This window comes from Schistocerca piceifrons, chromosome 3, assembly GCF_021461385.2.
Source record: "Schistocerca piceifrons isolate TAMUIC-IGC-003096 chromosome 3, iqSchPice1.1, whole genome shotgun sequence".
Lineage (NCBI taxonomy): Eukaryota > Metazoa > Arthropoda > Insecta > Orthoptera > Acrididae > Schistocerca > Schistocerca piceifrons.
The window spans coordinates 847748881-847775221 of NC_060140.1; positions in this window are offsets into that span (position 1 = coordinate 847748881).

The following is a 26341-nucleotide window of genomic DNA, read 5'->3' on the forward strand; positions in this document are numbered from 1 at the left end:
AATACACAAATAGCTTAAGATAGAACTCAACTCGCACGAGCATTCTTTGATTAACTTCATTGATATGTTATCATACGCACTAGAATACTTTGCTTTTAAAGGTTTTATAATGGATGTTACTTCTTTGAGAGACATTAGTGTCATTTCCATTTTACTGAAGTTATATGAAAAGACTGGTCTCAGAAAGTCTACTGCACCGTTTAGTGAAACTGATAACCTCAAGTTGTCAGTAACAGACACAAAGTACTTGTTTAAAAGGTTTGCAACACAACACGCACTTGTTACCAATGTCTCATTTATTTTTACAGCGATTTGTTCCTCTTCCTTTTCTGCCTCACCTGTCTCTGTCTTCACTATATCCCATCTAGTTTTTATTTTCTTGCCGATGTAATTATCTTTTTCTCATGATAAAGCTGCTTAGATTTCTGGATTACCTGCTTCAATATTTTGCAGTACTCTTTGTAATGCATTACAATGCTAACGTCAGAGCTATTCTTAGATAGTAGATACAGTCTCCTTTTTTCCCCAGATGATATCGTTATTTCTTTTGTAATACATAGTTTATTTTTATACTTCCGTTTGATTTGAGTTACCTTTAGGGGGAAACAGTTTTCAAAACATGAAGTAACTTTATTAATAAATCCTTTGTATTTTCCATGTGAGTCAGAAGTACTGTAAACATCTGTAGAGTTCATGTCTTGGAGCAATCTCCTAAAATTTTCAATTTTTTACTGATTTATTCCCCTACGGCACTCAGTTTTAATAGATGTTTATCCTGACAAGTTTCAACATTTAACACAAGATACTGCATGTCAATAATCAGATTTACTATTGGTTATGCGATATGACTTTTATCTCTAGAGTGATCTGTAAAGATATTATCAAGAGCAGTCTCAGAACACTTGCATACTCTAGTTGAAAACTTCACAGTAGGAATTAAATAGAATGACAGTGCTAATGATTTCAATAATTGTTCACTGATGGTGCTTTTCAATAAAACCACATTAAAATCACCAACAACCACTAGTTTCTTGTTTCTTACTGTGAGATGGCACAACATACCTTCCAGATTTTTTATGAAAATGTTAAAGTTTGCTGTAAATACTCTGAATATACTTACTATTACAACAGGACTTATTATGGAATACTACTTCCGTTGCACAAGATTCTAAGTGATGCAAAATTCATTAATATCATGTTCTCGAAATTAAAACAGTTTCTGACAAATGTGGCAACTCCTCCTTTCTCCATATTTTCTGTACAGAAGTAAGAAGCTAACCTGAATCCTGTAACATTTAACATATCTATATTACTGGTCACATGATGTTCAGAGAGGCAGATTATATCAGTTGGTTTGCTCAACTGTAAAATCTTCAACACAAGTAAGCAACTCATTAAGTTCACCCCTTAGTCCTCGGATATTCTGACGCAAAAAAGATAACTGATTTTGTGCACTGGATGAATTACAACTGTATTAACCTAATTTTTCTGTTAAGTTTCGAATATCTCCACTTTCAATCAGGAACTGTTTGCATGATCTGTGTACATTAAAATTTGCTTTCTGGCTGCCTGTTTTATCATTGTGAATGTCATTTTCAGCCTGTCTTTGAACGTCTATTGATTCTGCACTACTTACCCTAAAAAACTGCTATTCTGTCACTTAGAACCACCGGTACTTTACCATTTGTAATAATGCCCCCCCTTACGTTATTTGCTATTAGCCCAGACAGTTTTTCTTCCCTTTCCTGTTGAGGTGAAGGCCATGTCTAGTAAAGTCCCATCTGCTGATAGAGGCAACAGGAACCACGCAGATATGAGACCCAATACCTGATCCAAGCAGCCATTCCACCTCTAAATTAACTCTGATAGCAGAAGAGTTTATATCAGGCCAGTCATGGCGTCTCAGAACAGATACAAACCCAACACCAGTATGACTCGTTGCTGAAGCTATCTGTACCAGGTCACCCTCAGTTGAATAATCAGGGTCCCTGTCTATACTGTTCCCCGCCCCACCCACTGTTACCACGGTGTCTTCCTTTGTGAAGTCTTTGCAAAGTGAACCTACATCCTCTATCATCTGACCCAAACTTGTACTAGGTTTAAAAGAACTTGTGACCTAATAAACTGACCGTAGTTCATCCTGCAACAGTTAGCCAACATTTTTACCATGTGAAGTACCTAACAAAAAAAGTTTCTTCTTCTTCACAATTTTTTCTGACTTCTTATTTCTAGAACACTTTGCGTCCTTCATTGGTCCTAACAAATGGAAGTCGGAAGGTGCGAGATCTGAGCTGTGGGGTGGTTGAGGAACTACAGTCCAATGAAGTTTTGTGGGCTCCTCGCGGGTACGCTGAATTATGTCAGGTCTTGCGTTGTGGTGGTGAAGTTTTTATGGCGACGAACACGCTGAAGTCGTTTCTTCAATTTCCTAAGGGTAGCACAAAACGCTTCAAATTGATCGTTGCACCATGAGAGAAAACATCAAGCAGAATAACCCTTTCATGGACTGCCGTTTTCTTTCCTCTGTCACCTCGAAATGAGAGAAATCGAACACGTTTGCGTGACCTTGTTGCGCGCCCAACGGTTCACCGTACTTTTGTTCATTGGCAGGTCTCCGTAGACATTCTGCAAGCGCCTAAGAATATCTGTGATGTTCTGGTTTTCCGCCAAAAGAAACTCAGTGGCAGCTCTCTGCTCAGAAGACACCTCTGTTACAGCCGCCATTTTTGAATGCTACGTATAGCGACACCACCTATCGGAATTTCATGGAACTATAGTGGCTGAAACGGAAATATTCCACGGTGTCTCACAACAAATTCCTCGTTTTTTCAACCGAAATTGGCCGAAGAAAAAAATGTGTTGATTACTTATTGAAGCCAGTCGTACTATTGGCTGGCTGTCAACACGCCAGTAATATGAAGAGACTGCAGTGTTCGCGTTATGAACGTAATGCAACGAGTCACACCAGCACTGAAACTCGGGTAACTTGCACTGCATACCTCCGCAGTTCGTCCCCTGACAATACGTGTTCGTGGACTTATTTACAAAAGACAGATCGGACTTATTCCCACTTCAATGTATTCGACCACATGCTAATGACCTGTGTGAGGCTCCTGATGTCCTCCTTGCTTTTGTAATCCCGCGTAACCTTCCTTCCTAGGTAGGGGAATTCTTCCCCTCATTCCGCTACTGTGTCGTTCCTAGTTCTGGTCTAAGCAAGTTGCTAATCTCCTTTCTGCTTTTCTGCTACTTCGTGCCAAGACGCTTCAGTTTGTAGCCGCGCGACTGCTACGGTCGCTGGTTCGAATCCTACCTCGGGCATGGATGTGTGTGATGTCCTTAGGTTAGTTAGGTTTAAGTAGTTTTAGGTTCTAGGGGACTGATGACCTCAGATGTTAAGTCCCATAGTGCTCAGAGCCATTTTAACCATTTTTTGCTACTTCGTTTTTGCTTTTTTACCCTTTACACAAATTCTGTCCTAACTATTTCGACAATTGCTACCTGCATGTCTCCGAAGTTTTCTCATATCCTAACAGAGGGACATATTACAAACTGGAAATAATGGGAGGCTACATTTTCTCTCTGCGCCTCTCAACACCGGCATCGAAGCGGTGCAACATTTTGTTTCCGACGGGAAGTCTTATTTTAGAATGAAAACAGGAACTACGCAAGAAGACAGTAGTTCAAAGAACAATAAACGCTCGTAAACTTCTACTCGGATTGCAGTGACTGAAACGTCAACTACTTCTTCTCAGGTCTACATTACTTCTTTCACAGGCTGCGACATGGTCGCGAATGGAAAAGTGACCCGGAAATGTAGAATGAATTTTTTTTATTTCACATTTACGGTCACGGACTTCTCGGTTCACAGACTAACGGGTTCGGCCAGCAATGGTCATATTCAGATCTGTTTCATAAAAAAACATGTCCTACTGTATTGGACCCATAGTGGCATCGTCAAATGCTAAACACAAAATCGGCGCCAGAGTCGTGATACATACATAAATTATAGTATGTACAAGAGTTATCTTGTCTACTGACGACTCATATACAGGGTGGTCCACAGATCGTGACCGGGCCAAATATCTCACGAAATAAGCGTCAAATGAAAAAACTACAAAGAACGAAACTTGACTAGCGTGAAGGGAGAAACCAGATGGCGCTATGGGTGGCCCGCTAGACGGTGCTGCCATAGGTCAAACGGATATCAACTGCGTTTTTCTTAAATAGGAAACCCCATTTTTTATTACATATTCGTGTAGTACGTAAAGAAATATGAATGTTTTAGTTGGACCACTTTTTTCACTTGGCGCTGTAATAGTCACAAACATATGGCTCACAATTTTAGACGAACAGTTGGTAACAGGTAGGTTTTTTAAATTAAAATACAGAACTTAGGTAAGTCTGAACATTTTATATCGGTTGTTCCTATGTGATACATGTACCTTTGTCAACTTATCATTTCTGAGAACGCATACTGTTACAGCGCGATTGCCTCTAAATACCACATTAATGCAATCTGTCATCGTCCCGTAATTTCTCTTGTGCCCAGTGGCAGAACTGTACACGACGTTCAAAGTCGTCGCCATGCAATTCCTGGTGCATAGAAATATGGTGCGGGTGCAATCGATGTTGATTTAGCGTTCTCAACACCGAAGTTTTTGAGATTCCCGATTCTCGCGCAATTTGTCTGCTACTGATGTGCGGATTAGCCGCGACAGCATCTAAAACACCTACTTGGGCCTCATCATTTGTTGCAGGTCGTGGTTGACGTTTCACATATGGCTGAACACTTCCTCTTTCCTTAAATAACGTAACTATCCGGTGAACGGTCCGGACACTTGGATAATGTCGACCAGGATACCGAACAGCATACATAGCACACGCCCGTAGGGCATTTTGATCACAATAGCCATACATCAACACGATATCGACCTTTTCCGCAATTGTTAAACGGTCCATTTTAACACGGGTAATGTATTACGAAGCAAATAGCGTCAGCACTGGCGGAATGTTACGTGATACCACGAACTTGTGACTATTACAGTGCCATCTATCACAAAGCGAAAAAAGTGGTCAACTAAAACATTCATATTTTTTTACGTACTACACGAATATGTAATAAAAATGGGGGTTCCTATTAAAAAAAACGCAGTTGATCTGAATATGACCATTGCTGGCCGAACCCGTTAGTCTGAGAACCTAGAAGTCTGTGACCATAGATGTGAAATAAAAGAAATTTATTCTACATTTCCGGATCACTGTTCCATTCGCGACCATATAGACCTCAGAAGAAGTAGTTGACGTTCCATTTACTGCGATCAGAGTTTACTGTTCTTTGAACTGCTATCTTATTACGTATTTCGTGTTTTCATTCTAAAATAAGACTTCCCGTCGGAAGCGGAAGAAACAAAATGTTGCACCGTTTTGATGCCGGTATTGAGAGGGGCAGCGAGAAAATGTAGCTTCCGATTATTTCCAGTGTGTAATAGGCCCCTTTTTCCGGATATGAGAAAACTTAGGAGACGCAGATAGCAATTGAAGGAATAGTTGGGACAGTATTTGTGTAATGGGTAAACAAGCAAAAACGAAGTAGCAGAAAAGCAGAAAGTAACATTGCAGACGCGATAGATCCGCGGTATTGACAGTCTAGGCATGGTTGAACTACAGACAACACGAGCCGCGTACCTCCTTCCTGGTGGAATGACTGGAACTGATCGGCTGTCGGATCCCGTCCGTCTAATATGCGCTGCTCATGCATGGTTGTTTACGTCTTACAATAGCCACAGTCAGTTTTGCAACTTTTTTTGATGTGTGTATTTCTCTCGAAGTCTAGCCCTATTTGTTCATCCCCCCCAAATCTTCGCTCTACGTGAGATGTAAGGTTGTGGCTGCAAAATTGTCTCGCAGTATTCCCCAAATACTGGACTTCGTGGGAACTACGTCGTTTTTATTCCAAAAATTCCTGTTTAAGTTCTCCGAGCGTCTTTCTTACACTTCCATACGATCTCTTACGATCCTAGCAGCGCGCGTCTGAAGTAGTTTTATATCTGTGATGAGGACAGCGGATGCTGGACCATTGCCCTATAAATTGTCACACTAGCTTCTTGTAGTCTGTTTGTTTTACTTATGCACTGCACTTCCCATATTCCTTCAAAATAACCAGCGGAAGCGCTGTAACAAATAGATATGAAAAGGCAGCTCGCGGAATAGCGGTTTTTGGGGAGGGGGGTGGGAGGCATCTTCGTGCTCGGTTCCTACGTGAGAATAGCGGTAAAATTTCAAAAATTTAGCTTAATTTCGATTTCATGTTTTTTGACAGTTTTTATGTGCGTCACTTCCGTGTTTCATACTTGCCTGAATCGGTAATAATTTTGTATGAAGGTAGATATATATATATATATATATATGTAGTTAATAGTCACCCTGTTGTTTTGTGAAAGCTTTATCCGTTGCCACTATATTAGCAAGATGGTTCGAAAGACAATTACAAAAACTATACCGGATCAATCGTCACCCGACTCAAAAAAATCTACATCAGTTGAGAAGCTATGGCGGTCTAACGTCAAAATTATGGTAGAGTAAAAGTTGGGAAACAAAGCACAACAAGAGCCGAATACTTCCTGATAAGAGTTAGGGATTTAAAACAAGGAACTAGGTTTTTGAACGTTTGGCTCCATAAGGATCCCTTTCTGTGCAGCGACTGCAGAATATAAAATTATAAAGAATGTAGCAACCAGTCGCACAAACATAATTTATTTATATTGTTGCATATCGATTTCAACTGATATCAGTCATCATCGGTGCTGAAACAAATACAAGAGACAAGGCATAAACAACAACTGCTTTAACAAACGAAAAAATTGACAATAAAACATAGTTACATAATTTACAACATATATCGATGTCTGAAATTAAAATTCAAAGTCATAACATACTATTTTTCTAACCGATACATGCCATAAGTAGAAGTACTGTCCTTGGCAGATTTCTATCGTTAGTGACACATCATAGGTCAACACTACAACAAGACAACATGAGGTGGCGCCAAGTTGTAATAAGCGCCCTCTATGACAAATAGAAGAGTAATGTAAAATACAAACAATAAGGAATATATCACATAACAAAAACTTGTACAGTGATAGTAACTGATAATACCAATTTAAATAATTACAAGTGAAAATGTCTTAACATTGTTTGTCAGATAATAATAACAAATTAAATACATACATCAAAACTATGATCGTCAAAATTGTAAGAAGAGATAAACTCGCTAAAAATATGAATCCACTCACACAAATTTAGGAAATAAAACTTATTTGTCATACTGCCGAAACTGAATAGTGGTATCAATGGCCATCTACCTTTCTACATATGAACTGCAAGTGCATCAAAAGATACATTTATGTTACTTCCAATAGATTAGACTATGTTACTGAATGCACAAATCCAAAGTTGACGGAGTTCAGCTAAAAATTACAGTACGAGATAAACAATCGTCTCACTTAAATAATGCGATTAACAAATTGTTGCGCATATGAAGAACTATATATGTGGATAACGACTTTAGATATGCTATGCAAACGATAGTCTCATGAACAAATGTTCCATGCGCCCTTATATTCAAGAATGGCTCAGTTTACGAGCGAAAATTGACAATTGCATCAGATTTCACAAAATACATATTTTCTTTAAAAGTTAATACATATAAGGAGATACAAAACCATTTATAAAACTGCTCAATGCAGTCAACTTACATTCTCATGGCCTAAAATATTCGTTGAAACAACGATTAGCTACGTAAGTTTGCCCGAAAAAGATAAAGGCCGCCATATATTGAGTAAGGTGATACTGATAACGACATGTCAACCATTAGAAAATGGAAAAACAGTAACGACATAATCTGATAATCTTCTCCTTCAGCGAATTAGCTCGAACAACTAAGGCCATCTACAGGGAAAAAGCATAGTTATTGATGAGCACACAAGATTTCCATAAAGGTAGATGGCGCTGCAAGGGAATAGAACTATCAAGTATGGTGTGCATTTTTTACCTAGCTAAATGGGTGAATAGCCATTATTTTTGGTTTCAAGTAGAATGGGTAAAATCATGCTCTATTACATATGCCCGATAAGCGGAAAAACTCCACTATTTATGAAGAAACAGCGAAAAGGAGCCCGGGATGTACAGAGCAAATGTCAAAGTTAAATGGTAGGAGGTTGTCAAATGTTATTAATATTGCAAACCCGCAGCGCCCCCCCCCCCCCCCCCCCCAACATAGGGGTGTCCTTTCAGTAAAAGATTGTTGTGAACAATATTGGGGGGTCTTTTCAGCAAAATAGCGCAAAAATGCTTAAACCTATTTAAAAAACACTTCCGATTCCAAAAACAATTTTGTGTGAAAAATAGTAGGCAACTAATTGAGCAAATCAGAGCCATCCCCAAAACAGCTGATTGTTGTTGTTAAGGTCTTCAGTCCTGAGACTGGTTTGATGCAGCTCTCCATGCTACTCTATCCTGTGCAAGCTTCTTCATCTCCCAGTACTTACTGCAACCTACGTCCTTCTGAGTCTGCTTAGTGTATTCATCTCTTGGTCTCCCTCTACGATTTTTACCCTCCATGCTGCCCTCCAATGCTAAATTTGTGATCCCTTGATGCCTCAGAACGTGTCCTACCAACCGATCCCTTCGTCTAGTCAAGTTGTGCCACAAATTCCTTTTCTCCCCTATTCTATTCAGTACCTCCTCATTAGGTACGTGATCTGCCCATCTAATATTCAGCATTCTTCTGTAGCACCACATTTCGAAAGCTTCTATTCTCTTCTTGTCCAAACTATTTAGCGTCCATGTTTCACTTCCATACATGGCTACACTCGATACAAATACTTTCAGATATGAAGTTTGTATCCCTTGATATTGTGAATTTATATACTAACATCCCGATAGACGAGACTATTGAAATTGTGAAAAATAATTTAACGCAGAGTAAGATGTCAGGAAATGAAATTGAGGAATTTATGGATCTATTACCGCTTATGCTATGCGTACAACATCAATGTTCTCTGGAGAACGCTAACTTCTTGGTCTTCCTGTTGGTTTCTTCTTGAGGGAAGATCCAGTCTCTTCAAAGTTATTAATCCAAAATTTTATCACGTGTTTCGTAGGAACGGCATCATAACGTCCTAAATTACAAAAACGTCGAAACTCCCTCTGCACCGCTACCAAATTATCATTGTCTTTATAAAACACTCTTATGCCTAACGCACGCTGCTGTCTGTTCCAATGATCCATGATTACTGAAATGGTGGGCTGTTTACTCGCTGTCACAAACCCGCAGTGTTGCCACCTGCTCATTGCTGCCACTACTCATTTCAAACATTCCTGTTATTCTGTGTCACCCTGTACTTCTCATTCGATTCCGAGGACACTAATTAGCACAAAGAATTTATTTTTGCATATCTCATAGTTTCGCTTCATAGCTTGATATGAACAGGCTGTTTTTTTCGATATCGGCCATGCTTACTGTGATATTTTCTAAGTAATGTATCGCACAAAATTTAAAGGGTTTACCGTGAAAAGTGTGGGCGCTGGCTACTTTAGGTTTGGTTTGTGCAAGGTGCCACACTATTGCATACTAGTTGTAGCTAACGTATCGAAATGGTTTTTAAAGTTGAAACGAAAGCCATGTCTCGCTACAGTATGGAGAAAGTAGAAACCAATATATTATGTTTGATCTCGCTGGCGCCGAGCGCGTTGGAAATTGTGGTTTGTGTTTTGTAGTGTTGCCAGCATAACCTTGCCGCTAGTTTGTCTTTGATCTCTACTCCTTTTTTAGTTTATTGTATGTGTGTAAACCTATTTAATTATGTTGCTGCCCATTTATATACTGCGTAAGAGTAGGGAAGGAATGGTGATGAGTTTTTTTCATGTTGGAGGAAGAAGCTATACATATTTAGAAGTATAAAAACAAACAGAAAACAGTGGTGTGTAAAACATAAGAAAATGCATAGTGCTGCAGAGCAATTAAAAATTAGACCACAACTATCAGTGTCTAAAGAAGAAAAACGTCAACGATCTGCTGGGTGACGGCATTTCCAATTGAAGGCAAGAAATCAAGAGGAAATCACCGTAAGTACCAACCAACATATTGTTAACAAACTGCTTTTTTATCTTAAAGCAATTCTAAATGTAAATAACTGAATTTACAGACCACAGAAGACACTTTATCTCAATAAAGCGAAACGCGTCTGGCGAAAAAAAACAGTAATTTTTTGTAGCTGCAACGACAGAACGAAAATACCCTCAAGAACTGTAAACCAATTACGGACAATACGGCCACACAAATGAAGAATTAAATTCATTATGTATAGACGAAAGACATTTTAAGGGAAAACTCATATCTTACGTATCAAATACAGAAGAATCATTATCTATGACAAAGGAGTGAAATAATATAGTTTTTACATATCTACAAAGGCTCAATCATGTAGAATTTCGTGATTTGTATGAAGAATTGAAATGTCAACCTGTGCTATTCAAGCAGTGCGCTTGAATGTTCCCTACAACCTTTGATTATGTTGTGGATGGTATAAAACCTGTTCTGCAATTGAATTCGACTAATACAGTTCTGTCAACTCACTTCTTTCGGAATTTCAAAGAGTGGTATTTCCACAATCTTGGTAGAAGTTTGTTATGCTAGATGGACAACGTTGTTAATAAAGCACATGCTCGAACTAACAGAAGATGACTTTGAGAAAGTAGTACAATAAACACAAGGCAATTGTCAAACTGTTTTGTAAGTATCGATGGTTAACTCATTCACACTAAAAAACAGTAAATCTGGTTCCATGTAGTATTGCTACACATACTTCTTTTTGTGTGGATTATTAACTGTCAGTGAAGCAAATATTAAGTTTTTTCCGCTTAAGGTAGGCTTCTAGGCAAAAAGAACACGCTGGTGTTTTGATGATGCGCCCTTGTGACATACAGTGGAAATGGGAAGACTAAAGTACCCTAATGAGAATTTCTGCTAGGCTCCACTATCGAATGCCCATATATTTTCCTAGGGGATGCAGCTTTTACACTAAAGGAATACTTCATGAAGCCTCTTCCAGAAAGGACAAGTAACTGCATGTGATGATGAAGATAGATAAAACTATCAGTTGCCTTAGCCCGCCCGGTTGGCCGTGCGGTCTAACGCACGGCTTTCCGGGTGGGAAGGAGCGCCTGGTCCCCGGCACGAATCCGCCCGGCGGATTTATGTCGAGATCCGGTGAACCGGCCAGTCCGTGGATGGTTTTTAGGCGGTTTTCCATCTGCCTCGGCGAATGCGGGCTGGTTCCCCTTATTCCGCCTCGGCTACACTATGTCGGCGATTGCTGCGCAAACAAGTTCTCGACGTACGCGTACACCACCATTACTGTATCACGCAAACATAGGGGCTACACTCGCCTGGTGTTAGACGTTCCCTGGGGGGTCCACCGGGGGCCGAACCGGACAATAACCCTGGGTTCGGTGTGGGCGGCGGAGGAGTGAAGTGGACTGCGGTAGTCGTCGTGGGGCTGCGGACCATTGCGGCCGCAGCGGAGACGGAGCCTCTCCGTCGTTTCTAGGTCCCCAGTTAACATACAATACAATACAATCAGTTGCCTTGGGCAAGGATGGCGATATAATGTTTTTTTTTTTTATTTCTATGACATCCAAATTTTAAAATTTTGCGTAAACCTATCGAAACCAGTGTAGAAAGTGTAGTATATATGGTGAGAGCTATAAGTTTATTTAAGTTTACCTCGAATCATTAAGTGGGGTTGAGGTTGCATTTTTTTCTCGATGTGTACCGAAATACTCGGTATACGAAAAGTAGCACAAGGTAATTTACAAAAGAGATACGATACGTCATAGCGAGTAGCCGAGAAAATGAGGGAACATTTTAAACTGCATTTTAAAGAAAGTCTTACGCAGGGAATGTAAAATACGCTGCATAATACATGTATTGTATTTATTTATTTGTATACCAATTATTGCGACAACTTTCTCTTATTCAAGGTAAGATATAAAATGGTTATAATATTTATTTCTCTTGTCCCACAGTACACAACGTTCTTCAACAGTACTGATCAAAATTTCATAGCCTTTGTAGTCTGGTCCCTTCAGCCCCCACAAACCAACCAAAATTTCATAAATTTTAAGTCGAAACACGAACTTCAAACCACGTACAATTCGTGCGAAGATGCCAGACCAACTGATCACGTATGTTTCTTCGCATCGCGCGTCATTCGATGACCCGCGGGGAGAAACTAAAACGCAACAGAAAAGCGGGAAAATGAAATGAATTACAATAAATATCAAAAATTGGAATCGGTAACTAGAATTGACCTTCTACAGGGTGATTCGCGAAGACATGCAAATATTTTAATATGTTATTCTACAAGTAAAACAAAAGAAAAAAGTTCATATAACCATACGTCCGCAAATGTTTAGTTACGGAGTTACGACTGATAAAATATTGCCGGAAATTTAGCAACTTCGCTAATATGAAGCCATCGAAAAACTGTACGAGGTTAAAGTAAAGCACGATTTCCATTTATGTTGCTGTTATCGGTCTGGTGAATCTAATAAAACATGTCCCAGACGTGTATCTGCAGTAGTTTTCCAGAACATCCATACCATCAAAGTTATTATACAAGTAAATTTGTTTAATTTCCATTAAGAATATAGAATCGTTTATGCCATTGTTGGCAACCGTTAGTGTGTTGTTTCAGTCGTTTCCTAACCATGAAACGAGTTAGTTTTCTGTACTGATCGGTGAAAGAAGATAATAACAACAGTGAATTTCAGTGAAACAACGTAGTAACCGTTGAAATAGGGATGCCTTTCAAATTTAAGACATAGGAATACGCCGATGCCGGTTGGTGTGGCCGAGCGGTTCTAGGCGCTACAGTCTGGAACCGCGCGACCGCTGCGGTCGCAGGTTAGAATCCTGCCTCGGACATGGATGTGTGTGATGTCCTTAGGTTAGTTAGGTTTAAGTAGTTCTAAGTTCTAGGGGACTGATGACCTCAGCAGTTAAGTCCCATAGTCCTCAGAGCCATTTGAACCAATGCGCCGATATGATGTTATTTATGGCAAATGTGATGGTAATGCTAGGTAATACTACGGCCGCAATTAACGAAGATCGCTTACGTTATCCAACTCGAAGGATTCAGAGTGCACGAACCATTAGTGGAGTATTTCGAATGCTACGGAAGACATGTTCTCTACCTAGCGTTCATAATCAGTACGAGCGCTCGATACATGAAGACGATGAAGAGGATATTATGGATGCTGTTCAACGTGGCCCGGGTACCAGTACACGACGTATCTCTAAACGATTAGGCATTTCACAATCTGAGATATGACGTACACTGAAGTACAACAACTCGCATCCTTACCATAAACGGAAAATGTATCATTTAGGTCAGGGATATCCTGCCCTTCGCTTGGACTTGTGCAACTGGTTAAATACTAATCGGCAGTTACACAAACACATTTTATTTACTGATGAGGCACAGTTTACTCGAGATGATATAAACAATTCACATAATGAGCACGTATGGTCTGAAGCAAACCCATATGCAACAGTGCAATGCAATTTCCAGCAGCGATTATCATAAATGTGTGGTGTGGTATAATCAACACACACTTTATTGGATCATTCATTTTCCCAGGACGTCTAACTGACGAGACGTAATTACAATTTCTTCAAGAAGAAATGCCCCGCTTTCTCGAAGATGTTCCACTTGCTACGCGATTGCAAATTTATTTTCACATGACGGTGCACCTCCTCATTTCACCAACGCCGTTACTACACATTTAAATGAACATTTTCCCCAGAAATGGATTGGACGCGGTGCTACACGTCTGTGGCCACACATATCGCCCGATTTAACACCAATGGATTTTTGTGTATGGGGATGGATGAAAGACATAGTTTATGAGTACGAAGTTAATACACGTGAGGCATTACCTGATCGCATTATGAATACAATAGACGATATTAAGAACAACCCCGTGAAACAAACGAGCAACAAAATCTGTTCGTACGCATGCAGCTAAATGCATTGAACTCGATGGAGACATTTTTGAAAATTTATTGTGATTGTAACAAATATTGTAGGTACAGATACCAAATTTTTCTCTTTTTCAAGGTAGTGCAGAGTGTAATACCAAACGTAGAAAACCTGTAACATTGTAATGAGCACAGTTGTTGTTAAAATGGTCTAAATAACGAACCGTGGAATAATTGGAATGGGTAACTAGAACTAGCCAATTGGCCAATTCTAGTTACCGATTCGAGTATTAGTAGCTGGCCGGGATGGGCGAGCGGTTGTAGGTGCTACAGTCTGGAACCGCGCGACCGCTACGGTTGCAGGCTCGAATCCTGCCTCGGGCATGGATGCGTGTGATGTCCTTAGGTTAGTTAGGTTTAAGTAGTTCTAAGTTCTAGGGGACTGATCACCTCAGAAGTTAAGTCCCATAGTGGTCAGAGCCATTTGAAACATTTGAACCAGTATTAGTCATTTTTCTGCAGATGTTCAGAGGTTAATTAAAAATACATAAATCCCATTACATTTCAGTGCACACACCTGCTGGAAAAAACGAGGTAATTCATGTAGTATGGAATGGTTGGGATCGGTAATTAGAATTTACCTATATACCTTAAATCTAGTTACCGATCCCAATATTTGTTGGACCTTATTTTTAGCGAATTTTAGATACTTGTAAACTAATCCCGTTAGATTTCATAATTATTAAAAATTAACGCTATTTCGCAATATTATGATTTTATCATGCGCTATACTGTAACGTATTTAAAGGTTCTCTGTGCTTTCGTTAGTCGCATAAGTTACGATAATCTCTTTTTCTGTTCTTAGTTGTTTTCGTTACCTTCATTTCTTTTCGGCATAATTTATGGCTAAGTATTTAAAGACGTGAACAGTGACTATAATTTTATAGTATGCTACATTCGTTTGTTTACGAATATGATGAGTTAGCCGGCCGGAGTGGCCGTGCGGTTCTAGGCTCTACAGTCTGGAACCGAGCGACCGCTACGGTCGCAGGTTAGAATCCTGCCTCGGACATGGATGTGTGTGATGTCCTTAGGTTAGTTAGGTTTAAGTAGTTCTAAGTTCTAGGCGACTGATGACCTCAGAAGTTAAGTCGCATAGTGCTCAGAGCCATTTTTTTGATGAGTTGCTTTCAAAGACTGCCTCAAATTACCACTCTCCCTGGGGTATGACGTTATTGCTCAAAGCCGACGAATGGAGCGGGCACTAGAACTGACCAGCACAACTCATCCGCTGGGCGATGTTTGCTGTTTTCGCGCCATCGACGCGTGCGTCGCGTGCGCAACAGTTCGCTCGTGTGGGACGCCGCCTAACTCTGCTCAGATATATTCGCCTTTTTTTTTTCGACGATAGGGACATTTTTCATTCTGGTAGATCCACTGACAAGATATGTACAATGCAGACAGCTTCTCTGCGACATTACCCAGCAGCGCGCATGGTCGGGAGTTGCTGGCTCGCCCGTCTGCTTTGCGTGGCGACGTCGGGAAGCGCGGAATCAGTGACGGCGGGGTCGAGCGGGATGCCGAACCGGCGTACTGCAGGCGCTGCCCACCCAGCCGAGTCACTATACTCCGTTCATCATAGGAATAAACAAACACAAACGCGATGATTGGTCAGAAGCCGTAACACACGTACACTGGTGTTATTACACTCTTGGAAGTAGATTCTACAGGGCTATTACAAATGATTGAAGCGATTTCATAACTTCACTGTAGCTCCATTCATTGACATATGGTCATGACACACTACAGATACGTAGAAAAACTCATAAAGTTTTGTTCGACTGAAGCCGCACTTCAGGTTTCTGCCGCCAGAGCGCTTGAGAGCGCAGTGAGAGAAAATGGCGACAGGAGCCGAGAAAGCGTATGTCGTGCTTGAAATGCACTCACATCAGTCAGTCATAACAGCGCAACGACACTTCAGGACGAAGTTCAACAAAGATCCACCAACTGCTAACTCCATTCGGCGATGGTATGCGCAGTTCAAAGCTTCTGGATGCCTCAACGGGTCGGCCTGCAGTGAGCGAAGAAACGGTTGAACGCGTGCGGGCAAGTTTCACGCGTAGCCCGCGGAAGTCGACGAATAAAGCAAGCAGGGAGCTAAACGTACCACAGGATGGTGATCCACCGCACTTCCATCATGATATTCGGCATTTCTTAAACAGGAGATTGGAAAACCGATGGATCGGTCGTGGTGGAGATCATGATCAGCAATTCGTGTCATGGCCTCCACACTCTCCCGACTTAACCCCATGCAATTTCTTTCTGTGGGGTTATGTGAAAGATTCAGTGTTTAAACCTCCTCCACCAAGAAACGTGCCAGAACTGCGAGCTCGCATCAACGATGCTTTCGAACTCATTGATGGGGACATGCTGCGCCGAATGTGGGAGGAACTTGATTATCGGCTTGATGTCTGCCGAATCACTAAACGGGCACATATCGAACATTTGTGAATGCCTAAAAAAACTTTTTGAGTTTTTGTTTGTGTGTGCAAAGCATTGTGAAAATATCTCAAATAATAAAGTTATTGTAGAGCTGTGAAATCGCTTCAATCATTTGTAATAACCCTGAACTTACGTATTAGGTATATTATTACTCAGTTACGTTAAATGAAACTATGAGATATTCAAATTTATTAACAGCCGTCAGCGTTTTTCTTAATCACGCTTTAAATATGTGATTTTTGTTTCAAAAATCGTATATCAGCCTGTGCACTGTTGTGCTCTGATTGTCGCGCTGTTAATATGCATTATGAAAACTGCTGAGGCTGCTTCCTGTTCTGTAGTGAAACACGCGTGTGGAACGCGGTTGAAAAGTGCAGAGAAACAGGTTACTCTTAATGTTTGTCATAAATTTACAGAGATAATGGGCTCTGAAGTTTTCCGAGGCATTATATTAGATACAATTGAGCCAGTAAAGCACATACGTTGTAACCTCCCGACAGTTTATTATTCCGTAACCTCGCAATAATAAAAATGTGACTCATATACAACCTTTCAATAATTAACTGACTGTGAATCTAAACTGGTAAATTTTGACGTCAGCAGTGCTGCGTCATGGCCCTGAAAGATCATTCTGAATAAAATGAAAATTCTTACCTCAATGAAGTCTCCGGATAACGCCATCTATATATCTGCTCCTATAAGAAATTTTTCTGGCACAGCCCAGTGCAATGCTGGCCGCTAGATTTGTCATGTACAAAAAGAAACAACTGATTTTTCTTTACGATAATCGGGATGACCATGGATTGCAGAAATTAGTAAATTCTTTAAATTCAGATGAATGATTGTCAAAAAGTTAATTTTATGAAAAAGATTATTATTAAAAGACTTTTTTAAAAACATTTACATGGGACTTGATATAACAATAATACAAATTTAGTTGTAACAAATCAGACATGCGCGCGGCTGTTTTTACCTTATACTAACTACATCGCTCAGGCACGACCAGCTCAACCGCCCGATGCGAGCTACCAACACTACTACCGACACTGGTCTTACTGCAGCCGACATTGCTCTCTGGTCTGCGATTCTATTATAGCTTACATATCGCAGGCAGCGCGTGAGCAATCCATCGAAATTACATCTGCTCGAGTGCGCTAGCAATAAATTCCTTAGTCATGGAACTCTTACAACGTATATAGCGGAATAGGTAACGTAGTAACTACATACCTCGTTACAGTACGTAGTTCGCTGGTTTAAGTCTCACTTAAGTAAACTTTTTTTTGTTCAATTTCAAGAACCTACATCTCGTAACTGTGAAATTCGTCATTTTTTTTAATAATGCACGTCTTCTTTTTTTAAAACTACATGTTGCACGCGAAATTTCAGTTTTCTTTTCAAATATAAATTCTTAATTACTGATATTTTATGAAAGATTGTTAATAAAAATTGCTTAAATTAATAAAACATAACAATTCAATTTCTAGGACAAAAATGAAAAACCAAATACTCTTTATTTGGAGTATGACCACTGTTCTATGCCACAGATGTAGTCTCACAGAAACCAGAACGCTAAGTTTCGTAGAAACATCAAAAACAATCATTTTCACAGCGTCGATCACAGCATGCAAGTGCTGCATTTTTACCTTTGCGACTGCACCATTACGATATGAACGCAACAAAACTGATCTGGAGCCAAGTTAAGAGATTTGTCGCTAGAAAGCTGTTAAGCTGCCAGACGTACTGGAACTAACACGCGCAGCTTTTTCTCATGTGACTGTGACTGCCGAACGTTGGCCAGGATGTAGAATGACACGTCATAAGAGGAGAAAATGCGGCGATTGAGTGGCTTCGGGGATTCTGTTGTTGATGGACTCGTTATCAACGTAGGAGATGACAGTTCCAGTACTGGAATGTATTTCTCTGATTCGGCTAAGGAAGATGCTAAGAGATTACCAGACGACTGACTGTAATTAATACCTTCAGTGGTTTCAGTAATCCAGAGTGCGGTGCAATCCCGCAATATGCTTTTGCATCACACATAGCTCACGTGGAGAAATTACCCTGTATTTAAATTAGGAATTTTCATCACTCTTCTTTGTTATTAGAATACTATGTCACGTGCGAACGACAGCATTTTATGCTTTCCGTCTGGTCGCATAAGAAGATCGCGGTGGTACTGGAGGTCTGCCGAATATTATTTTTTCTCGTTAAAAATTAGAGGACATTCGAAGGTATATTGTTTCTCTGCCCGTCTCTTTTTACATCTGCTCACACCACTGCAGGTTAGTTGGACCGCTAGTTGGCCAGTGCTGTCCAAGTTTAATGCACCCCTAAAGCTGTTGTGTCGCACATTATCCCTCAATCTACGTGCGTGTAACACAGCATGCAACATATCCTTATGATCGCACTTGACTGTTCTGGTCGCAACTTCACGTGAAACGAAATCCAATGAGATTCAAGCAAACGTGGAAGAATACATAGCGTAATGTTTACATCAGTTTTATTCTTATGATGAAAAGAGTATAACACCGTGGCGGGCTTTTCCACCAACGCGCTCGCGTGCACATTGTACACTACTGGCCATTAAAATTGCTGCACCAAGAAGAAATGCAGATGATAAACGGGTATTCATTGGACAAATATATCATACTAGAACTGACATGTGATTACCTTTTCACGCAATTTGGGTGCATAGATTCTGAGAAATCAGTACGCTGAACAACGCCTGGGCATTGAGTCAAACAGAGCTTGGATGGCGTGTACAGGTACAGCTGCCCATGCAGCTTCAACACGATACCACAGTTCATCAAGAGTAGTGACTGGCGTATTGTGACGAGTTAGTTGCTCGGCCACCATTGACCAGACGTTTTCAATTGGTGAGAGATCTGGAGAATGTGCTGGCCAGGGCAGCAACCGAACATTTTCTGTATCCAGAAAGGCCCGTACGGGACCTGCAACATGCGGTCGTGCATTATCCTGCTGAAATGTACGGTTTCCCAGGGATCGATTGAAGGGTAGAGCCACGGGTCGTAACACATCTGAAATGTAACGTCCACTGTTGGAAAGTGCCGTCATTGCGAACAAGAGGTGACCGAGACGTGTAACCAATGGCACCCAATTTCATCACGCCGGGTGATACGCCAGTATGGCCAGGACGAATACATGCTTCCAATGTGCGTTCGCCGCGATGTCGCGAAACACGGATGCGACCATCATGATGCTGTAAACAGAACATGGATTCATCCAAAAAATGACGTTTTGGCACTCCTGCACCCACGTTCGTCGATCGAGACGTGGCTGCACGATCCGTTACAGCCATGCTGATAAGATGCCTGTCATCTCGACTGATACGAGGCCGTTGGGATCCAGCACGGCGTTCCGTATTACCCTCCTGAACCACCGATTCCATATTCTGCTAACAGTCATTGGATCTCGACCAAAGCGAGCAGCAATGTCGCGATATGATAAACCGCAATCGCGATAGGCTACAATCCGACCTTTATCAAAGTCGGAAACGTGATGGTACCAATTTCTTCTCCTTACACGAGGCATCACAACAACGTTTCACCAGGCAAAGCCGGTCAACTGCTGTTTGTGTATGAGAAATCGGTTGTAAACTTTCATCATGTCAGCACGTTGTAGGTGTCGCCACCGGCGCCAAGCTTGTGTTAATGCTCTGAAAAGCTAATCATTTGCATATCACAGCATCTTCTTCCTGTCGGTTAAATTTCGCGTCTGTAGCAGGTCATCTTCGTGGTGTAACAATTTTAATGGCCAGTACTGTATGTTCCATTGGAAACAGATCTAGGGATCTTGTTGCTGGCAGGAGTACCTCACTATCACAGAGGCAATTGTGCCGTGTGAACGAGCTTTATCCTGCTCAAAAAAATGGCGCAACAATACTATTGTATGAGAGCTAGACTGCACGGGATACGGTGGCCGATCGGCAGTGACCAATTTTCGTCCAGAACGATGGGTGAGTTCATTCGTTTTTTCGAAAGGGGAGGCCGACACTGCCCGCTTTCGGCCAATCAGCGACGCGCTGCGACGACAGAATCCAGGCTGTAAGGTGCCTCTTACGTGAGGAAGACATTTCTACCAGTTTTAATAAATTGTCTCCTATTGATGTATTCACGATATTTAGGAAGTGCTGTAGTCCGTAGCCGGCCATGAGTCGGAGAGCATTTCCCACGCTGGCTGGCTAGGTGACGAAGCGGCCATATGTCGCGCGTATTGGGGTGGGGCTCGGCGCTGGACCGTAGCAACAAGTGTCAGCCTAGGAAATATACATGACGGGAAGTACCGCCATCTTGGCGCCAAAGTCACCGATTATGTTTATTTATATTTAATAATTAAAGTCATTTATGACAACATGAATACTAGGAGAAGCCTCTTGATGTTTAAAACTATTTATCATAATTTTGCCTCGTTAAAATTCACACCCGTTAATTAACAAATCCATATCTTCGTAAGCACGAATTTGATCGGAAATCCACGAACTGTGACGAAACTAATAAGAGATACGGACTGCGCGCAAAAGTCGGCAGTCGGCGTTAAGAGCTCTTTCTGTCTTGTTCGCTGGTGGCCATGCTCTCGGTTACGAGTTGTTTGTGACATGAGTGTTTCATTATTGATCTAATAGGAATAAAAGTGATATTACGGCATTCTGAATGTTAATTTCGAGTAAATAGATACCCCAAAGTTGATCGACAGCAATTGCAGATAATTAGCATCCACCGACAGAGACATCCAATGCGCCGATGAAGAATCTGCAAGGGGCGACATTTACGAGAGCTGCACTGCGCACAGGTAGGAGGAAATCCGACGACACGACCCACCATGGCGGATCAAGGAAGGTCCGACTTACACTCGCAAGTTCCAGGTGGAAATGCTGACCAGTTATACTGTACGTCACATATACCACCCTCTACGGACTCGCGGCTAAGCTGAGTAATAACAGTATCAGTTTAGAAGCGAGGTATCTTGCAAGGCGCACACCCTGCAGTCTTTTTCAAACGATTATACAGAAACAATTAGGTAAAAAAAATCATTTTTGCTTTAGCGACACTGCGTCAATTTCAAAAAGGTTTGTAATGAAAAATAGAGGTCGCTATGATTTTGCATTTGTTGCATATTACACAATATGTTTGCAGCGATTGAAATTTAGCTAACATATTGAATTTCTCTTTAAACTCGGGTGGAGGCCTCTATCTGTCACCAATCTCGTGAAAATTGGTCTGCTGTTGCACACTCATTTGAGATCCCGCCGCGCCAACGATAAAGCCAGAGTGAAATATCCACAACATTCCTCATATTTCATCAACGGCTTGAGATATCGAAATGAGATTGTGGCAAATGACAGCGCGCAAAGAGGAGAGTATTTTACCATGTCGTTATTATGTAATACTTCATTATCTACCGTGTTATTCCAACAACTATGGACTTTTCTGATGAAAAAATGCAACTTTTAAGGGCCATCGATATATAGTGAAACGAGAGATGCTGTGGGTTTCGGAGCAACATAAGTGAAGGCATTACACGTTTATTTTGTATCGAGAATGTGCGTTTGCATAAGCTACTGATCTTACTTTTCCTCAGTTCCTCACTTAATAAACCATTTTTTCAGGATTCTTTTGCAACTGCGTCTATACAACATGTTAGCCACATGACACACTGTAAATTCCGCTGTGTAACCAGAGAAATTTACTCAAAATTCGCCACTCATGACGCTTCTCTGAAAGTTACAAATGGTTAAGAATCCAGGCGAAAATAAATCGTTGCATTTTCGGCGAAATTCTTTTTAGATACTAATCGAAGCAGAGCTGACATCTATTTGAATGACAAAACTTCCGGGCTGATAGACCGTAGTCCATGTATAAAACTCTCCCCTGACGTTTCGCCTCCGACTACGGGACACATCCTCCGAGGTAAAGCGGCGAACTGCAGTTCGCTAAAAAGGATACTACTAAAAACTAACTAGAGTTGGTCCAGGCAAACTGTGTTCATAATCTTGACACAGAATTCCAATGAAACACATGATCCAACCTTTAAGTTTTGAGATTTCAGTTAGGAAGGAACTTATCAAAGAGAACAATTATAGACTCTAACATGAAAAGTCATTTAATAACTTCCACGGTACAGTAAATTAACGCGGAAGATTAAGCAATAGAATCTACATCTACATCTACATGGATACTCTGCAAATCACATTTAAGTGCCTGGTAGAGGATTCATCGAACCACCTTTACAATTCTTTATTATTCCAATCTCGTATAGCGCGCGGAAAGAATGAACACCTATATATTTCCGTACGAGCTCTGATTTCCTTTATTTTACCCTGGTGATCGTTCCTCCCTTTGTAGGTCGGTGTCAACAAAATATTTTAGCATTCGGAGGACAAAGTTGGTGATTGGAATTTCGCGAGAAGATTCCGTCACAACGAAAAACGCCTTTCTTTTAATGATGTCCAGCCCAAATCCTGTATCATTTCTGTGACACTCTCTCCCATATTTCGCGATAATACAAAATGTGCTACCTTTCTTTGAACTTTTTCAATATACTCCGTCAGTCCTATTTGGTAAAGATCTCACACCACACAGCAGTATTCTAAAAGAGGACGGAGAAGCGTGGTGTAGGCAGTCTCCTTAGTAGATCTGTCACATTTTCTAAGTGTCCTGCCAATAAAACGCAGTCTTTGGTTAGCCTTCCACACAACATTTTCTATGTGTTCCTTCCAATTTAAGTTGTTCGTAATTGTAATACCTAGGTATTTAGTTGAATTTACGGCTTTTAGATTAGACTGAATTATCGTGTAAAACTCGAGTGTGACGAGTGTGAAGTGGACCAACAATAGAAATCCACAAAAACAAAAATAAACTTTTTACCTCATGAAATAATACCTTGTTCTTCATTTGAAAAGTTTATGGCCGTATGCTACCCAACCATTGTTCTGAGTCATCATTCCTCCTTGTAATAAATCTGCAACTCAAATAGTTCCAAAAATGCGTCCTTGCATTACACAGTACTACTACTCCACAGTGGTGCCGTTGCGGGCACAGATACTGTCTCTCATACCACAATTCTACAAATATATCATTTTCCTTTACAAATATTAACATGTCCAATAACAGCATCAAAAATAGCCATCTTACATCGTGTTCATTAATCTGTGCGCTCGTGGAGAATGCTGAAAAAATAATAGCTCCGCTTTCTGCCACTAGGTGAAAATATGGCGCTGTGAGCAGTGAAAATTTTGTGTCAGTGCGGGGAAAGGGGAAAGTGATCAAACACATTACAGCGGTGGTTCTGGAAAATTTATTAGGATATGGTTACAACATGTCTCTTATTGGAGATTCAGCAACATGCTGCATCAACGTGGGTCATGGTCGACAGTTGCTCGCAGCTTCTCCGGTGTAATCAGAGTGATACGTCGTCGCATGCTATCCTTCAGATCAAGAAAAATTTAGATAGCCCTCGATAGCCACGATCTGTCAGACATCCCCACAACCAGAAGCCACATGGATTTAGGTCAGGGGATATGGAAGGCCACACATTCTGAAATTGCCTGGAGATGTTGTGGCAGTTACCAAAGGCTTCTTGAAGCAAATCTTTCACCTAGCAAGCGACTTGTGGTATTGCCACATCTTGCACGTAAATAGTGGTGTGGACGGAGCTGCTTTCTTAAGAAGCTGGAATCATGTGTTGCATAAGGAAGTCGTTATAACGTGCAGATGTGACTGTACATCTAACAGGCTCACTTGGTGTCATATCCTCGGGAAAAGACCAAAAATGAAGGATCTTGTGAAACCACACCAAGTAGCCACAAAAGCTGAGTGCTTTTCAATGTCAACAAACTTTACCAACACCCATACACTTTAAGATATTTTATTTTATTCTGAAAGCAACGAGTTTCGGCAATCCATTTTGCCATCTTCAGGCCCCATGCGTTTTTTTCTAATCAACGAACTTATCGTGTAGAGCCATAAAAGTTCGTTGATTTGAAAAAAGCGTATGGGCCGTGAAGATGGCAAAATGAATTGCCGAAAGTGGTTGCTTTCAGAATAAAATATTTTAAAGTGTACGGCTGCTGGTAAATTTTGTTGACATTGAAAAGTGCGTTGTGAGTGTGTGAGTTTTATTATGTCAAGTTGCAGAATGGATTGATCCAACAAGTACCCTTTAGCTCCTGCAAGAAACAATTTCCCCCTCACACTACTACAGAAGTCAGATAGACGCTTCTAATGTACCAACAAGAACTGCTTGAAAAACATTCAGCAACAAATATCTTCTGGAGTCGTCTGCTGTAAGGAAAAGACACAAAAATATTCTACATTCTTACATAATTAGTGGGATACTTGGGTACAGGAGTATTGCTAGTTAGTGTAAGAAAACCATTAAACGAACAAAAAATATTATTTATTGCAAAAAAATTCTGAGAAATAAAGTGAAACTTTTTCTTATAAGATAATAATAAATTTCCAGGTTCTTTTTGGAACATTAGATTCCCTCTTATGGATAGGAATGCTATTATTTTACATAGTATGGAAAGGTTCTTTTCTCCCTTTTCTTTAAGAATGTTATTTACTCGGCAGAATGGCTGAGAGATGCCCCTACACCACTTGAATAAATTTTCTAGGTACGGTCAAGGCTGTCACGTGAGAAATGTAGTGGAGTGTACTGTTAGGGAGGACAGATGGGGCTCACATACACTGTAGCGCACAATACTGTGAGCTGCGACGATTGCTGCCTGCGTCGCTCGCTGCTGAAAAATAACACAACTATCTCTTTCTATCTGGATTGACCTTCGCCAATCAAACTCTCCCTACACCTTGATGAAGTCAAGGACTCCTATCCGCCCCTAGTCTAACTATTGATGTGGTACACCGGTCAGATAACCAGTCCACCACGATGCCACTCAATATTCCCTTGCAGGCGTTTAACTAGTACTCTGTCCGTGTTCACACCGCACAGTAAGAGTGGCGGCCAACACAGTGAACAATGCTTAATCGCGAGCGACTCTAAGAGTGTCAGTACGATTCGCTAACGACAGAGGTGCTCTCCCAGTGGAGTACTGAGGAGAGACTTTATTCCTCGCGCTTTGCGTACACAACTGCCATGGGAACGGGCCGCCTACCCTTCCCCGTTGCACCACCTAAATCACGTGTTACTTCAAATTTCTTTAAGATATTCATTAGCCCATTTATTGACATGGGGCGTCTTCGCAGATTTTTCTTTCAGCAATATTCCCGTAATGCATCGTGGATATTGCTGCCGTTGTGACAAAACAACTTCACAAGCAGTGCACGGTCTTTCTTCTCAATTATTATTCCGTTTCGTATGTATAACTTCGACGTTTTCAACCGTTTACACCAATAGTGACTTCTCAAAAGAAATCTACACGCATCGCCAAGCGACAAACAGAATCGCCATATTTTCACCTGGTGGCATGAGGTGAAACTATTACTTCTTCAGCATACTCCATGAGCACACTGATTAATGAACAAATCTATGATGTTTCAGTATCCTCCAATGTATAGAGCCCTTACTGTAGTACTCAGAACACCATCAGTTTAATAATAATCAAATGGTACTTGGACCTCTGTCACTCATCAGTCATGGGTCTTCATTTGGTATGATAGTCTCGTAAGTTACAGTGAATTCAAGTTGAAACTCTTTCATTAGGTGCTGCCTACAGTTCATGTGATGACTTTAACTTCGAGATACCAGCCAGCCAGCCCATAGAACTCCACTGCCGTGGTACGCCTCAGCGGCTGCCTTGATGCATCTGATGTG